Raw genomic sequence first — 19,510 nt, 5'->3', positions numbered from 1 at the left:
AAACCCACAGGTGTCTGCGGGGCCTCGGGTGGTTCCCATGGGGGTCTGGGGAACTCACGGGTGCTCACTACGGGTCCGCGGTGCCCCCACAGAAGTGGGACCACACATCATCATCCCCGCACCTATGGGTCGGAGGTGCCCCCACAGAAGTGGGACCACACATCGTCATGCCCGCAGACTACGGGTCGGAGGTGCCCCCACAGAAGTGGGACCACACATCGTCATCCCCGCATGTGTCACCCGTGGAACCACCAGCCTGCTACCCTTTAGGATACCCGAGGATACCCACAGGTGGTCTCCATAGGCCCCACGCAAAACCACGGAATCAAACCCTGAATGTAAAAAATAAACCTGGCCTATACATTCAATACATACACCCTCCCCCCCAACACCTACAGTACAATAATGTGCAAAATAACTATTATCCAGATATGGATAATAGATTAATTGCCCATTATTAAAAACATTAACTAGCATATACAAATAAATAAAGTACTACTGACCTCATCAATACGAAGTGTCCGTTGCCAGCAAAATCCTTGTCTTGTCCACAACATACATAGCAAATACAAAGCCAATACATTGCAATTACATTCAGATATCAATTAACCCCTTAAACACCTTATCAGCAGATAATAACGGCAAAGGTGATTAAGGGGTTAAGCCACACAGGCCCGATACCCACCCTTCACCCATGAATTTGTACTGTGGCTTCATCATGCAACTATATATATATATATATACTGTATATATATACAGAGAGACAGAGAGAGAGATATATACAGTATATATATATATATATACACACACGTTATATACACACCCATGATAAACCAATATAAGTACAAATAAATGTAGAAGGGTTATCAAAAGCACTGTCCTCCAAACACTTCTCCATACATACACACTAAATTAAAATCAATTTCCTTTAATATTCATAACTGATCTCTCAATCTACTGTAAATCATCACTAAACCTCTGAAAAGCCATTTAAACAACTTACATTCCAATATAAATGATGCCTAAATATCTATGCACCATATACATTCTGCAAATTAATCAACCAAGTAAACAAAAATCAATTAGCAATCATTATTTACATCCCTAAACAATTCACACTAGATCCCGAACAATAAAACCATTAACAAATTCACGCCTAGAGCAGAACAATTAAGCCTTTGAAAAAATATAAGTACCGACAAAAATACAACCTTTACAAACCAAGCCTATCCCTGACCTTCCTCAAACACACAATAAGATACCAAAGAATACAGTTCATCTATCTAATTTTAAAATACTTTAAACTCACAATAAAGCATACTGTAGCAGCATACACAAAATAATTTAAAACACATCTAATCCAGCTTTTAAAACAACATCATTTCTTACCCTGTACTGTACTGTATGTATATATATCTCTAGACATATATACATACATACATACAGTGGCAAGAAATGATACAGTATACCACAAAAAAAAAAAATACACATGATAAAAAACCTTTTGAAAAAATTAACAAGTTAAATAAAATACATTTCTTTACTGTAGTTCACTTACCATTACTTGCCCCCACCGACTCCCGTTGCCCAGCTTACTCACGAACCAATCCACGATCAGGAACCCATAAAATAAAAAACCATAAAATAATAAACATTAAAATAAAAATCCAAACCAATCCACGGGTCTTCTAGTTGTTATCCATCTTTATCTTCATCTGTGTTCTTCTTTCTTCTATCTCCTTCCAGCGGGGCGGGGCGGGGTCTTCTCCCCGTCTGCGGCCACGCCCTGGTCTTCTTTCTTTTCCGGAGGTCCTTCCTCCGCGGCGTCTGGCTTCAAAATGAGACGACATAGGCTTTTAAAGGCCTATAACGTCACATTTTGCGTCATGGTTCCCACGGTCCTGATTGGACCGTGAAAACCATGTGTTTTGGCCGACAAAAAAAAAATGATGACGTCACTTAAAGGGAATGAAAGCACAGCCAATCAGAATGCTTTGCTTCAATTGCCTTTAAGATGACGTCATGAAAAGGCACATGGCCACCCTCACATGGTATGGTAGCCAATCAGAGCGTGGGAACTCCATCCCTACTCTGATTGGCTCTGGTATACCATGTGTCAGGGGCTTGGGGGAGAAAGGATGTGACGTCAATAAGGATAAAGTTCCCACGCTCTGATTGGCTACCGTACCACGTGACAGGTTTTCATTGACGTCACATCCTTTCTCCCCCAAGCCCCTGACACATGGTATACCAGAGCCAATCAGAGTAGGGATAAAGTTCCCACGCTCTGATTGGCTCTAGTACCATGTGTGCACGGCCATGTGCCTTTTCATGACGTCATCTTAAAGGCAATTGAAGCTAAGCCATTCTGATTGGCTGTGCTTTCATTCCCTTTAAGTGACGTCATCATTTTTTTTTTATCGGCCAAAACACATGGTTTTCACGGTCCAATCAGGACCGTGGGAACCATGACGCAAAATGTGACGTCATAGGCCTTTAAAAGCCTATGTCGTCTCATTTTGCGGCCAGACGCCGCGGAGGAAGGACCTCCGGAGAAGAAAAAAGACAAGGGCGTGGCCGATGATGGAAAGAAGACCACGCCCTGCCCCGCCCGGAAGGAGATAGAAGAAAGAAGAATACAGATGAAGATGTATTACAAGTAGAAGACCCGTGGATTGATTTGGATTTTTAGTTTAATGTTTATTATTTTGAATGGTTTATTATTTTATGGGTTCCTGATCGTGGATTGGTTCGTGAGTAAGCTGCGCAACGGGAATCGGTGGGGGCAAGTAATGGTAAGTGAACTACAGTAAAGAAATGTATTTTATTTAACTTGTTAATTTTTTCAAAAGGTTTTTTAACATGTGTATCATTATCTTGCCACTGTATGTATGTATGTATGTACAATATATATGTCTAGAGAGATATACTGTACAGTATACATTCAGGGTAAGAAATGATGATGTTTTAAAAGCTGGATTAGATGTGTTTTTAATTATTTTGTGAGTTTAAAGTATTTTAAAATTAGATAGATGTATTCCTTGGTATTGTATTGTGAGTTTGAGGAAGGTCAGGGATAGATAGCCTTGGTTGTAAAGGTTGTATTTTTGTCGGTACTTATATTTTTTCAAAGGCTTAATTGTTCTGCTCTAGGCGTGAATCTGTTAATGGTTTCATTGTTCGTGATTGAGTGTGAAATGTTTAGGGATGTAAATAATGATTGCTAATTGATTTTTGTTTACGTTTGATTAAATTGCAGAATGTATATGGTGCATAGATTTTATGCATATTGGAATGTGAGTTTTTTCATTGGTTTGTGATCATATACAGTACAGTAGATTGTGAGATCAGTTAGGATTTTTAAAGGAAATTGATTTTAATGTAGTGTCTGTATGGAGAAGTGTTTGGTTGTAGGGCAGTATGCTTTTGATAACCCTTCTACATTTATTTGTACTGTATATTGGTTTATCATGGGTGTGTATATAACGTGTGTGTGTATATATATATATATATATATATATATATATATATATATATATATACTGTATATATACTGTATATATATATCTCTCTCTCTTTCTCTCTGTCTCTCTGTATATATATATACAGTATATATATATAGTTGCATGATGAAGCCACAGTACAAATTCATGGGTGAAGGGTGGGTATCGTGCCTGTGTGGCTTAACCCCTTAATTACCTTTGCGGTTATTATCCGATAAGGTGTTTAAGGGGTTAATTGATATCTGAATGTAATTGCAATGTATTGGCTTGGTTTTGGCTATGTTTTGTGTGGGCAAGAGAAGGAAGGCACTGGCGTCGGACACTTCGTATTTATGAGGTCAGTAGTACTTTATTTATTTGTATATGCTAGTTAATGTTTTTAATAATGGGCAATTAATCTATTATCCATATCTGGATAATAGTTATTTTGCACATTATTGTACTGTAGGTGTTGGGGGGGAGGGTGTATGTATTGAATGTATAGGCCAGGTTTATTTTTTTTACATTCAGGGTTACTTCCGTGGTTTTGCGTGGGACCTCTGGAGACCACCCGCGGGGAATCCTCGGGTATCCTAAAGGGTATCAGGCTGGTGGTTCCACGGGTGACACATGCGGGGATGACGATGTGTGGTCCCACTTCTGTGGGGGCACCTCCGACCCGTAGTCTGCGGGCATGACGATGTGTGGTCCCACTTCTGTGGGGGCACCTCCGACCCGTAGGTGCGGGGATGATGATGTGTGGTCCCACTTCTGTGGGGGCACCGCGGACCCGTAGTGAGCACCCGTGAGTTCCCCAGACCCCCATGGGAACCACCCGAGGCCCCGCAGACACCTGTGGGTTTGACCCGGGGCTCCCAGACATCCTTGGGCCTACCGTGGGGACCCAATTGTGTTCCACAGTGACCAAAGGAGACCACCTGAGGGCTATGGTGCTGGCAGGATCCACCAGCAGGCCTCCAGAACCTGTGGAATGCTGCTGGTAAACTGTAGGTCTGTCCAGGTGCCCTGCCAGCCCACCGGGGACTAGCGTGGGGCTGCGTTATGGACCCTGAATGTAAAAGAATAAATCTTGTATTTATGGGGGGGGGGCACAGGGGGTGGGTAATGTATTTAATAAATAGAATGCTGTTTATTGTGGGGCTGTGCATTGTTTTGATTGCGGGGACTGGGGGTGGGGGGTGGGGGGTTCCCCAACGGTATGTGGGTATGCCTCCCTTGTGGGTAGTTAGTGGGTGAGGGTTGAGGGTGGTTAGGCCTCACGGGGTGGGGGGTTAGAGTGGGAGGGTATGTACAGTAGGCGTCCCGAGTGGTGGGTGAGGGTGGGTTAACCCCTTCATGACTGTAGCGGTTAATAACCGCTATGGTGATTAAGGGGTTAGGGGACATTACTTTGAAAGTGTTAATTTTTTTCTCTGTTTTAATGTACAGCAGCGGAGGTTGCCATGGGTAGTGGGTAGTGTATTGAATGTATGTATTGGTTATTATGCCTTAACCCCTTCATTACCTTAGCGGCTATACGCTATGCTAATGAAGCATAATTTCTGAACTTTTAATAATATTGTGCAGGAGCAGGGGGTCCCCTGAGATTAGATTTCTGTCTCAGGGAACCCCCTGCTCACTGTACAATATTATTAAAAATACAGAAATGCTGCTTCTTTACCATAGCGCATAGCCGCTAAGCTAAAGAATGATTCTTTAATGATGTGTGTGTTTTATTCACAGTGTAGATGTGCAGGGGGTCTCCAGAGCTGAAGCGCACAGGTTTCAGGTCTGGGGACCCCGTGCCCCCCGAGATACAGGCCCCTTTAGGGGGTGCCGGTATCCCTCTGCTCTGCTTGGTTTAACAGGCCGCGGTCACGTGATCGGGGCCTTTAACGCAAAGGGATACCGGCACCCCCTAAAGGGGCCTGTATCTCGGGGGGCAGGAGGTCCCCCGACCTGAAACCAGTGCGGTTCAGCTCCCGAGACCCCCTGCACATCTACACTATAAATAAAAATGTATTTCAAATGTATTTATTTGTATTTATTTATTTATTTATTTATTGCGGGGATGCTGTGTGTGATTATTTTTTATTGTGTGTAGCGGCGGAGGGTGACGGGGTTTATAAATGTGAGTTTATAAATAAAATAAAGAATATTATTTCTAGGGGCCTTAGAACAGAAGTTCCCACGCCAATTGCGCGCTCATTGCTCTTTTGTTACAATGTTGCTGGTCTTGCGGGTTTGCAGTCTGGCAGCAAAAAGCAGTTTGTACTGTAGTACTGAGTGTGAGATAAATTAACCAGTTCTTTTATTGCTGAAGTCCCAACCAAAAACTTTTATTTACAAATACAGTACAAAAACCGTGCAACACACAACAACATACAGTATCCTTTGTTTAAGTACAGCAGGTACTATAGGGTAAAACATGTACTGTACAGTACAGCACAATATTACAGTATGGTCTCACTGAAAGTCCTCCCCATTTTCCATCCATGGCCGATTCCTTGCATGGCGCAAAACGCCATTAATGCAGTCTCTAACGCCTCTCATTACAGGATCTGTAACAGGGTAATAGCGCTGCATTTCTTCCACAATCTTTTTCTTTAAATTAGAAGGAAGGGCCTTTTTTGGCGATTCCCATCGTAATTTACTTTGAACACCCACTCGCAGTACAATGTGTAGGGAACATGGTGTTTAAATATGATCAAGGCATACTTGTGTGGTATACCAGCACTCCTCACCCTATACTTCTCCCTCAGCGCCGGTGGCAGATCGCACAGGGAGATGTCGGGCTCTGTTTGTATGCGAGCGGGTGTAGGAGGTCTTTTGGGAGCGGGTGTACTTGAGGCGATGGGCAATGGTACGGTGTCTGGGAGGAAGCTTTCCTCCGGTAGTGGTCGCCGGGTTGTCTCCTGGCGTGGTCTTGACGGGGTTGTCATGTCCTCCTCAATAGCATAGTACACTGCATCTTCTGGTGGAGGGGGTGTGCTTGGTGATGGAAGGGGGTCGAAGGTACCATGCATCACATCCATGTCACCCCCCTGCTCCAACGTCGGGGAAACAGGGGCATTAACACCGAGCAAATAATGTATGCCCGCTATGTCAGCCTCTATCTTGTCCATCCGTTGATCCATCCGTTGCTCCATATGTAGCATCCGTTGATCCAGCCATTGCTCCATTTGTAGCATCCGTTGCTCCATATGTAGCACTGACTCCAGAAGCAGATCTAGCTTTGCCAGCACACTAGAATTCTAGGGGAGATCCACACTTAGCCCATTCAGGATCCGGTCTAACGAGCTGCTTGTGCATGTCATCTGTAGATCTGGGGGGATGGGTGCAACGGAGGATGAGATGGGTGTTCTCTGGAGAGAAGCGACATCGATGGAGAGTGGAAAAGGTGACCTGGGGATGCCCGGTACAGGAGAAGCTGCAGCGTCGTCGAAGAGGGATGGAGAAGGTGACCGCTGGATTTCCGGGAGAGAAGCAGAGTCGTCCAAGAGCAAAGGAGACAGTGACCCGTGGATTTCAGAGGCAGCAGCATCTTCAGATGGAACCGGAGAAGATGGGGGTGGAGAAGCCGGGCTGAAGATTTCCGGGACAGCTACAGCAGAGTCATCGAAGCTTATGGGAGCAAGTGGTCTGCGGATTCGGTGAGTAGGCTGCCATTCGTCTTGCGTACCGAGCACAGCACCGTATTTCTTCTTCACATAATAAGGCTGACGTGTTTTAAAAGCCTTAGCCTTTGGGGTCAGCAGAAGGTTTTCTTTGTTGGCCTTAGCCTGTCGCTTTGCCTTTGGCTTGGAAACGGTAACTGCATTACTCTTTTTCAGTGTGGCAGGCACAGCAGAGGTGAGATGGTTCTTTCGTCCATAGAACCGGGGATGCTCCATGTAAGCGGGAGGCACAATGCAGTATCTGGACAATGGCTCAGGTAAAGATCAGCAAGTGGTGGGCTATGCAACATGTACAACCTTTTATGCATGGCGGCCAGGTACAGGTGTTGAAAGTGGGTGGTCTGTAATGTGAGTCATTAACATATAAATACACCATCCATTTTGTGGATTCACTGCACATTGAATACACATCGACTAAACATCGAATACACATTCTTGTGTTTGTATCTCTTTCTACAGTACTCGCAGCAATGCCTGTTAAGAAGATTTCAAAGGATCTCAGCATGAGAATGAAGGAGATGTACACGAGCGGAAAACGAATTGCAGATATCCAGCGCAGGTTAACTGCTTCTGGCCTCGTTATGCCATCAAGCACTGTGTGCTATCATGCACAAGGAAAAAACAGAGACCGCAAAAAGGCACCAAAGATAACAAATGCGTAAGTATACTGTATTTATAAAACTTAACCAAAAAAAATATAGAAAACTGTAGTGTACATCTACAGTATACCGTATTTATATAGTATATTTATTATATTACAACAGTATATACTGTAGTGTACTGTATGTGTGGTCAATTTATATTTTTTGTGCAGCAGTATACACTTTTGGTATATTGCAATTCATCTTACAACGGAATATACAGTATATGATGTGTATTTATTATGATATAACAACAGTATACCGTATTTATATAGTATATTTATTATATTACAACAGTATATACTGTAGTGTACTGTATGTGTGGTCAATTTATATTTTTTGTGCAGCAGTATACACTTTTGGTATATTGCAATTCATCTTACAACGGAATATACAGTATATGATGTGTATTTATTATGATATAACAACAGTATACCGTATTTATATAGTATATTTATTATATTACAACAGTATATACTGTAGTGTACTGTATGTGTGGTCAATTTATATTTTTTGTGCAGCAGTATACACTTTTGGTATATTGCAATTCATCTTACAACGGAATATACAGTATATGATGTGTATTTATTATGATATAACAACAGTATACCGTATTTATATAGTATATTTATTATATTACAACAGTATATACTGTAGTGTACTGTATGTGTGGTCAATTTATATTTTTTGTGCAGCAGTATACACTTTTGGTATATTGCAATTCATCTTACAACGGAATATACAGTATATGATGTGTATTTATTATGATATAACAACAGTATACCGTATTTATATAGTATATTTATTATATTACAACAGTATATACTGTAGTGTACTGTATGTGTGGTCAATTTATATTTTTTGTGCAGCAGTATACACTTTTGATATATTGCAATTCATCTTACAACGGAATATACAGTATATGATGTGTATTTATTATGATATAACAACAGTATATTTATATAGTATATTTATATTACAACAGTACTGTATACTGTATATTTTGTCTATTTATATTTATAGTACAGCAGTATACATTTTTTGTATATTTATATTTACTGTATATTACAACATTACATGTACAGTATACAGTATACATTTTATATTGCTGCATATTAATAACACAATATAATTTCTTTGCATTGTAGGGAGACTACTCTTCTGGTGGACAGAATAAGTGAGGAGAATGATGAGAGGAGCGCATTAAGGGTTAAAAACACTCTTCAGGAAAACCACAATCTGACTGTATCCGAGAGCAGCATAAAGAAGATGAGACGCAGAATTGGATGGAAATATGGACGTGTGAGGTTAGCACTGGACAGTACAGGAGGTACTGTAAAGTAAAAGTGTTGTTTTGCAAACTGTACTGCTCTGTGACGCTAACATTTTTTATTCATTGTCATTACAGAGCGTACCCCATGATACGGGACGCAAACAAAATCAAAAGAGTGCTCCAGGCCCAGGCATGGATCGACAGCGGTGAGACTTTCCAGGATTGCATCTTCACTGATGAGTCTACTGTGTCGCTGGAGAGATTTGCAAGATTTGCGTTCAACAAAAAAGGCCGCATAACTTTGAAGCCGCGGCCAAAACACCCTGTGAAGCTGCATGTGTGGGGTGCCATCTCTAGGCGTGGACCGGGATGCATTGTCGTCTTTGAAGGTACAATTTCTCAAATATAATGCCGCCTAATGCACTGTACTGTACTATTGAGCACTTTTCTTTTCTTGCTATAGGAATCATGAATAAAGATTTCTTCCAAGACAACATTGTGCCCGTGATAGTGCGATACATCACACAAGACTTTCCCAATGGTCATCGCTTTTACCAGGACAATGATCCCAAGCACACCGCGTCGACGGCGCATATCCTTGAGCGCGGCATCAACTGGGTGAAGACGCCAGCGGAGTAAGTGCAGTAGACCGTGTCCCATTTATGTTCCCCACTGTTTTTACTGTGTACTGTATCTCTTAAACTAATTGTCCTTTCTTTCCAATCACAGATCGCCAGACTTCAATCCGATCGAAATGGTCTGGCATCAGCTGAAGGACCACATCCGTAAAGTGGCGAAACCCTCCAAGAAGGACGAGTTGTATACAGCCATAATGAGTTTTTGGAACGATGTACTCACCGAGGAACGATGCAATAAATATATAGACCATATTGCCACTGTGTTGCCCATTGTCATCGCGCGCAATGGACAAGCATCAGGAAAGTAGTACAGTGCTGTAGTATTGTACAGTAGGTACAGTATGATACAGGTAAGTATGGCACAGATTTTAGCTTTCCCAATAGTCAGAGTATACAGTAGTTCCAGTATACAGTACAGTAGACTAGTTTGACATACTATAGTAACTGCCTACTAACTGCTCCATTTTTTTCTTTCCAGAGAAAGCTGCACCAGCCACCTACTGTACAGTAGTTCTACCATATACGCACATACAGTACAGTATAGTAACTGAACAAAGTTTTTGTTTTCTTGTCGTTCCAGGAAAAAGGGTGCCCAAGGGGGAGGGGGGGCCTTGTGTTCCATCAAATCTGCTTGTGCAGTCAAATGTACAGTATATATACAGCAGTAATGATGTACACAAAACCTCTCCTCTCTCAATGAACTACTGTACCGCAGACACAATGAGGATACTGTTACAGTATGAAGGGAAAAAGAACAGGATGGGTTATTTAACATTATACTGTGCAATATTTATACTGTATATTTATATATACTGTATTTTTATTCTAAAGGTATTCGAGAATGTACTGTACTGTATGAGGACCTGGTGACTTTCAACCCTCTCAGACCCACAGAACGGATTATTTCACATTACTGTATATTTATCCTGTATATTTTCAGTAATTTAGAAGCAGTGGCTGTTCTGAACAGAACAGTTACTGTAAGCAAACGGATGCACATCAGATTTACATTTCAAATTCGAGAGGGGATTTTTCCAAAGCAGGCAGGCCTCCCTCTAAGGAAGGTGGATGGTGGGATGATACAGTACTCTGGCTGGCCTCCTGCTGAATCTTGTTACCGTAGCCAGCCCAGGGCCAGATTAACAAAACAATGGCTTGGATTGGATTAGCCAGACGATTGATGCTTGGCCAGGGAGGGATTCAAAACTCTAAGGGAGGGGGTGGGTGGTGTAGCTGTAGGATTGTACTGTGTCAGTATTTCCAACGGCAGGTCACCCTAATAATTGCATGAATAAACCCCCAAAGACAAGGCCCAAATATAGTACAGTATACTGTATACTGCATATACAGTACAGAGATGTATACTGTATTATAAATAAATATTCATACAGTACTGTACAGTACAGTATGTATTATTGTGTGTTGAGGTTTTGAATTGCTGTTAACTTGAAATGTTTCACCATTGTATTGTACTGTATTTGTAAATAAAAGTTTTTTGTGGTGACTTCAGCAATAAAAGAACTGGTAAATTTATCTCACATAAAGTACGTGAATACGACCGCAATCACCATTGTACAGTAAATGGGTGCATAGGATGGAACGACAGGTGCTAAAGGGGTGTAAATATGATACTGTATTTATCAGTATTGATCAAAGAGAGTTGATCAGAAGGATTCCCCTTATAAAGTATACAGTACAGCACTCTATTGTCATTCATACAGTACTGTATACTGTAGTAAAGGGTAGACAACACATGGTCTTGCAGTATACTGTATTACTAAAAATCTGTCAGGTTGACCAGAATCACTGCGGATATCGGAAAATAATACAATTTTATTAATTCTACGTAGAATTAATAAAATTGTATTATTTTCCGATATCCGCAGTGATTCTGGTCAATTCTACGTAGGTGTATTAGTATTACACATAGTCACGCTGGGGCCTGAGCTGCGTTACTGATGGGAGGAGCTGGGTGTATTAGTATTATACATACAGTAGTCACTCTGGGGCCTGAGCTGCGTTACTGACGGGAGGAGCTGGGTGTATTAGTATTACACATACTGTAGTAACACTGGGGACTGAGCTGCGTTACTGACAGGAGGAGCTGGGTGTATTAGTGTGTTGAGGTTTTGAATTGCTGTTAACTTGAAATGTTTCACCATTGTATTGTACTGTATTTGTAAATAAAAGTTTTTTGTGGCGACTTCAGCAATAAAAGAACTGGTTAATTTATCTCACATAAAGTACGTGAATACGACCGCAATCACCATTGTACAGTAAATGGGTGCATAGGATGGAACGACAGGTGCTAAAGGGGTATAAATATGATACTGTATTTATCAGTATTGATCAAAGAGAGTTGATCAGAAGGATTCCCCTTATAAAGTATACAGTACAGCACTCTATTGTCATTCATACAGTACTGTATACTTCAGTAAAGGGTAGACAACACATGGTCTTGCAGTATACTGTATTACTAAAAATCTGTCAGGTTAACCAGAATCACTGCGGATATCGGAAAATAATACAATTTTATTAATTCTACGTAGAATTAATAAAATTGTATTATTTTCCGATATCCGCAGTGATTCTGGTCAACCTGACAGATTTTTAGTAATACAGTATACTGCAAGACCATGTGTTGTCTACCCTTTACTACAGTATACAGTACTGTATGAATGACAATAGAGTGCTGTATATACTGTAAGGGGAATACTTCTGATCAACTCTCTTTGATCAACACTGATAAATACAGTAATTTATCTCACACTCAGTACTACAAACTGCTTTTTGCTTGCAATAAACAAACAAACAGGGAAGCGCTATATGAGTTAGGATCAGGCCCAGCAGCCACTTTATGTTGAAAACCACAGATGAAATGAGCATAAAATTGCATGAATAATTACACAAAAATATATAAAATAAATAGCACAAGTCTCTGACAGAGAGAAATTGTCCAGGTGGTGTGGATACAGGTTAATGCCCCTGTCTGATAGGACAGACTCGGGCAAGAATGGCCTGTGAGAGGTGAATATCCAGAATGGTAGCTGGGATGGAAAGCGCTACCAACTGTGCAGGTATTGAAGTGTGTAGAAATGGGAAGGTGCCGTAGGCATCAAATGTGGAAAGCGCTCACCCAGACTTATTACACTTGGCGCTTTTTGCTTGCAGACTGCAAAGCCGCAAGACCAGCAACATTGTAAAAAAAGAGCAAAAAAAGAGCAATGAGCGCGAAATTGGCGTGTGAACTTCTGTTCTAGGGCCCCTAGAAATAATATTCTTTATTTTATTTATAAACTCACATTTATAAACCCCGTCACCCACCCCCGCTACACACAATAAAGCGGGCACTTACAGTACAGTATATATTTATTTCTCTTCATGTATTTATTTAGATTTATTTATTAATTGTGGAGCTGCTGTGCGTGAGGGGCCATGGCCAGGATGGGGGGGGGGGTAACGGTACAGTATGTGGGTAGGGGGTGAGGGTGGTTAGACCTCACAGTACATTATGCACATTGGGTCCCCCCCCTCCCCACATTTACATACACTGCACGACATCAATGCAGGGAGGGTTTACCAATGCAGGGAGGGTTTATCAATGCAGGTAAGGCTTTAGGCCTTTATATCTCTCCCCCTTCATTGTAATCTGTTTAACAGAAACATTAGGGGGGAAGGGGCTTTAGGCCTTTATATCTCTCTCCCTTCATTGTAATCTGTTTAACACAAACATTAGGGGGGAAGGGGCTTTAGGCCTTTATATCTCTCTTCCTTCATTGTAATCTGTTTAACAGAAACATTAGGGGGGAAGGGGCTTTAGGCCTTTATATCTCTCTCCCTTCATTGTAATCTGTTTAACACAAACATTAGGGGGGAAGGGGCTTTAGGCCTTTATATCTCTCTTCCTTCAGTGTAATCTGCTTAACAGAAACATTAGGGGGGAGGGGGCTTTAAACAATGCTGTGTATCATGTATAAGGTTTTTTACAATTAGATAGATGTAATCCTTGGTATTGTAAGGGTTAGCTTTGGTTTTAAATTGTCTTTTCATGTTGGTACTTACAGTATATATTGATTTTGGTTTACTTGATTGGTTAAAATACTGTAGTTGACTTGTTTGGAAGTGTTTGTATTTACTGGTAGAGTAGCTTGCAATTATATTGTTAACATTCATTTGCAGAATGTACAGTACTGTATATGGTGCATAGATTTAATGCTATGCATCATTTACAGTATACAATGTAAATGCAATGTACTGTGTGGATTGGAATGTTATGTTTTATATTGTAAAATCAGTTAGGATTATTAAATGAATTATTATTATTATTGTCTGTACTGTATGGAGATGCGTTATTTGTAGGACAGTATGATTTTGATAACCATTCTACATGTACTGTATTTGTATATTGGTTCATCATCTGTGTGTATACAGTATACTGTATACTATACAGTATATATATATATACTGTACACAGTATATACTGTATATGTACTGTATAGGGATTGTTATTATATATACTGTATAATGTATATATATATATCCAGTATATATACAGTATATACTGTACAGTATATATTTATTTCTCTTCATGTATTTATTTATTTATTTATTTAGATTTATTTAATAATTGTGGGGCTGCTGTGCGTGAATTTTTTTTATTGGGGGTGAGGGGGGTGTTTGGCCCTTGGTGTGAGTTTAGGACTTGCAGCAGCAGCACAATTGACCGTAGCGGTATTAACTGCTATGGTCGTGAAGGGGTTAAGTGCACCCGCAACCCACCCCTCCCGCAAGTCCTAAACTCAGACCAAGGGCCAAATACCCCCCCTCACCCATCCCCACTACACACAATAAAGCGGGCACGGTGGGTTAACCCCTTCATTGCCTTAGCGGCTATCCGCTATGGTAATGACGCAGCATTTTCCGTATTTTTAATAATATTGATCAGGAGCAGGGGGGAGTCCCTGAGCATTAATTTCTGGCTCAGGGAACCCCCTGCTCACTGTACAATATTATTAAAATACACAAATGATGCTTCTTTACCATAGCGCATAGACGCTAAGGTAAAGAACGAGTGTTTATTTATACTGTATATTGTATGTGTTTTATTGATACTGTACATGTGCAGAGGGTCTCCAGAGCAGAAGCGCACAGGTTTCAGGTCTGGGGACCCCGTGCCCCCCGAGATACAGGCCCCTTTAGGGGGTGCCAGTATCCCTCTGCTCTGCTTGGTTTACAGGCCGCGGTCACGTGATCGGGACCTTGAAACGCAGAGGGATACCGGCACCCCCTAAAGGGGCCTGTATCTCGGGGGCACGGGGTCCCCAGACCTAAAACCAACGCGATTCAGCTCCGGAGACCCCCTGCACATCTACACTATCAATAAAAATGTATTTCAAATGTATTTATTGTCATTTATTTATTTATTTATTTATATTTATTTATTTTTTGGCGGCTGCTGTGTGTGTGTGTATTTTTTTATTGTGGGTAGCGGGAGGGTGGGTGAATGGTGTATTAGCCCCAACGATGGTTGGGGAGGGCTTGTGGGGGGGGGTAGTGGGAGGCCTTAACCCCTTCATGACCGTAGCGGTATTAACTGCTACGGTCGTGAAGGGGTTAAGTGCACCCACAACCCCCCCTCCCGCAAGTCCTAAACTCACACCAAGGGCCAAATACCCCTCCTCACCCATCCCCACTACACACAATAAAGCGGGCACGGTGGGTTAACCCCTTCATTGCCTTAGCGGCTATCCGCTATGGTAATGACGCAGCATTTTCCGTATTTTTAATAATATTGATCAGGAGCAGGGGGGAGTCCCTGAGCATTAATTTCTGGCTCAGGGAACCCCCTGCTCACTGTACAATATTATTAAAATACACAAATGATGCTTCTTTACCATAGCGCATAGACGCTAAGGTAAAGAACGAGTGTTTATTTATACTGTATATTGTATGTGTTTTATTGATACTGTACATGTGCAGAGGGTCTCCAGAGCAGAAGCGCACAGGTTTCAGGTCTGGGGACCCCGTGCCCCCCGAGATACAGGCCCCTTTAGGGGGTGCCGGTATCCCTCTGCTCTGCTTGGTTTACAGGCCGCGGTCACGTGATCGGGACCTTGAAACGCAGAGGGATACCGGCACCCCCTAAAGGGGCCTGTATCTCGGGGGGCACGGGGTCCCCAGACCTAAAACCAACGCGATTCAGCTCCGGAGACCCCCTGCACATCTACACTATCAATAAAAATGTATTTCAAATGTATTTATTGTCATTTATTTATTTATATTTATTTATTTATTTTTTGGCGGCTGCTGTGTGTGTGTGTATTTTTTTATTGTGGGTAGCGGGAGGGTGGGTGAATGGGTTATTAGCCCCAACGATGGTTGGGGAGGGCTTGCGGGGGGGGGGGTAGCGGGAGGGCTTAACCCCTTCATGACGGTAGCAGTATTAACTGCTACGGTCGTGAAGGGGTTAAGTGCACCCGCAACCCCCCTCCCCCCTCCCGCAAGTCCTAAACTCACACCAAGGGCCAAATACCCCCCTCACCCATCCCCACTACACACAATAAAGCGGGCACGGTGGGTTAACCCCTTCATTGCCTTAGCGGCTATCCGCTATGGTAATGACGCAGCATTTTCCGTATTTTTAATAATATTGATCAGGAGCAGGGGGGGGGGGTCCCTGAGCATTAATTTATGGCTCAGGGAACCCCCTGCTCACTGTACAATATTATTAAATCTCTCTCTCTGCTGCAAACACATCTCGCCCCCAGTATGTGCAGTAATTTACTGAACATGTACTGTAGAATAAATGCATAGTTTTATTTATTCGGGTTTATTACACAGTATACTGTTCGGCTGGAAAACATCAGCATACTGTACAGCACAATATTACTGTATCCATCGAAATCCCCCCATTATCCGTTTTCTTTTCTGAGGAAAAACAAAATGAAAAGTTTTAATGTACAGTAATGGTCAGCCCCCTAAAGAAGTACCCAGCCTGCCCCACCAAAATAATACGGCAACAATACAGTACTCACCATACTGTATTACTGAATTTCCCATTCAGCTTGCGCCGGCGGGCCACTGCCAGTCCAGCTTTCATCATCACCCACGTCGATAGTTTGCAGAGGGACTAGCCCACCTGTAGTCAGCGGGAAATCGCTTAGGTACATGCAAGCTTCATCAAAACTGGCTGCGAAATCCATCTCAGGGTTGTCACCGACGGCGGGACAATCATGATAAGCTGGTGCTGGTGCTGGTTCTGGTTCTGGCGCATTGCTTGGCAGGGACTGTCGCTTCTTATTTGGTTTTAACACGACCCTTCGCCTTTTGCCGCCTCCATTATCATAGATACGGGAAAAACCCTGTGACACACACCAATACCCTCCAACAAATTGGGGCTCAATACGGTGAAAACAGGGGTCACTACATAACCTTTTCCTTATTGCCCGCTTCCACAAATGAGGAGTTGGCGAAAATCTGTAAAAGTCATAGTTTTCGATAAAATACTGATAAATTTGAACAACTGTTGCCATCTTATCCTCTGTTGCATTAATAGCGGCCCATATCAAATAAGCATAACTTCTGTCAGGTTTTTGGAACACGGGCTGCATTTGAACACTCATGTCTCTGTAGAATAGTGTAAGCGAAAATGGTCTTTGTCTTTATTTAATACAGTATGTAAAGCCTAAATTGATACATTTTTTGCAACGTCTTCCTTCAGTCTCAAGGACAAGTTACAATAGCATACTGTACTGGGATAAAGTATCTTTTTTTAAACGAAACAACTTGCAAAGCCCACACATTACTTAAGTCATGAGTTTATGCCATCTGGTGGACAAGCGAAACATTGCAGCCTAGTAAACAATTCTCATTATCATTTAACAGATCAGGCCCCCGTCAGCCAGGCATGAACCGTGGCTGGGAAGGCAAACGCAACGAAGCATGCAAGAGGTGAGCAGCGGCGGATTCCAGGTATCTGCCAGGTACAAACTGGGCATTTGCTCGAATAAAGTGTGTCGGTGCAGTATATATATATATATATATATATATATATATATATATATATATATATATATATATATATGATAATACCTTTTGATCTGTGTATTGATATGCATTTGTCTTAATTTTATACTTGATGTGTATAACAATTGCTATTCATAAGATTTGATTTGGGCCAATATATCGGTTTTATTTTATTTAATTTATTTTATCAGTTTATCCCTTTCATGTGTTTTACTAATTACTAATTAGCCAGGAAGGGGGCTGATTGACATACACACATATAAATAGCTATGACGTACTTCCGTCATTTATCCCCTGATGAAATCACAGTGTGTGTGATGAAATGCGTTAGGAAGTTAGTGTGAGCTATTGGTACTGAGTAAACCTCACTACACAACCTGCTGGGACTCCACGAACACTGGTACACATTTGTGTAAGATTTGCGCCTGTCTTCACCTCGGCGGGGGTCACAGAGCCATTTCTTCCCTTCCGGGTACTGCTGTGAGAGTGGTGGACTTCCGGGTTACATCGGGAGAGGTTGCGCAGCCTCCAAGACCCTGCTGGACGGTGGCTCAGAGGAGCTGGGACTTCATGGAGGAGAGGAGAGGCGTGGAAGCGGAGCAGTATCATCGTGCAGTTGGCGAATGAGTTTACTCATTACATGCTTTTATTTCATGTTCGTTTGTGAGTTTAAAATTGTTGGACCTAGTAAATTGTATTAAAAGTGTATTTTTTCATATTACACTAGGATCAGGCACTTTCTTTTCTTGTTGTTTGCAGATCATTGGGAGGTCGTTGGTTCCTGCAGAGAGCAGCCTGATCCAGATCCATTTATCATTCCTTTATATATAGGATAAGATCATCTTCATTGGTTTGATATGGATTTTTATTGATTTTTTATTGATCTTTGATGACATTGACTTGTACAACATTTTTTCAATCTTTTTTTTATATTTTGGTTATATTTTAACCAATAACTCACACTAAGTAACTATATTGGGTTTTTAATTTTAGGAATATAAATTCCATTGTATTTTGTGTGTATGTAAAAGACATTTTTATAATCATATCAATTGTCTTTTTGGTATATTATCACTGACTACGGAGACACCATTAGGATCATTGGCATCAAGTGTTATAGCATTAGCACCTGAGGAGCGCAGTCATATTTTTGTTTGTTTTTATATATATATATATATACAGTGTTCGACAAACCTATTCATTTGCTCGCCCCGGGCGAGTGGATTTAACCCCCGGGCGAGTAAATATTGGCCCAAGCAGCACACGTTTGGTACTAGGTGGCGAGTAGATTTTTTTCTGTGGCGAGTAGATTTTTTGGTGATTTGTCAACCACTGTATATATATATATATATATATATATATATATTATATATATATATATATATATATATATATATATATATATATATATATATATATATATATATTTATATATATACATACAGATGTGCACTCATGGGTACATTGCTGCACAAAATAGAGGATACCTTGTGACCAGAATATTTACAGTGACTGAGTGATTTTTATTTATCTAATAAAATTTAGCATATTCCTGTCTCGATGTCTTTGTACCTGACTAGTCAGCTGCTCTTTCCAATCAGATGATAAGATTCTCACACACATGAAATTTGGAAGACACAGAGTCAGAGCAGAAGAACTGAAGCTAACCCCAATGGATTCCAGCCTCAAAAAGTACCACCATGTGGACATAGATCCAGGAATAATTTTGGACACCTATTTTGGTTCTGAAAATAATGATTTGCAAGAGGAGACA

Source organism: Ascaphus truei, chromosome 6, assembly GCF_040206685.1.
Source record: "Ascaphus truei isolate aAscTru1 chromosome 6, aAscTru1.hap1, whole genome shotgun sequence".
NCBI classification, from domain to species: Eukaryota; Metazoa; Chordata; class Amphibia; order Anura; family Ascaphidae; genus Ascaphus; species Ascaphus truei.
Note: the sequence above shows the minus strand (reverse complement) of the source record.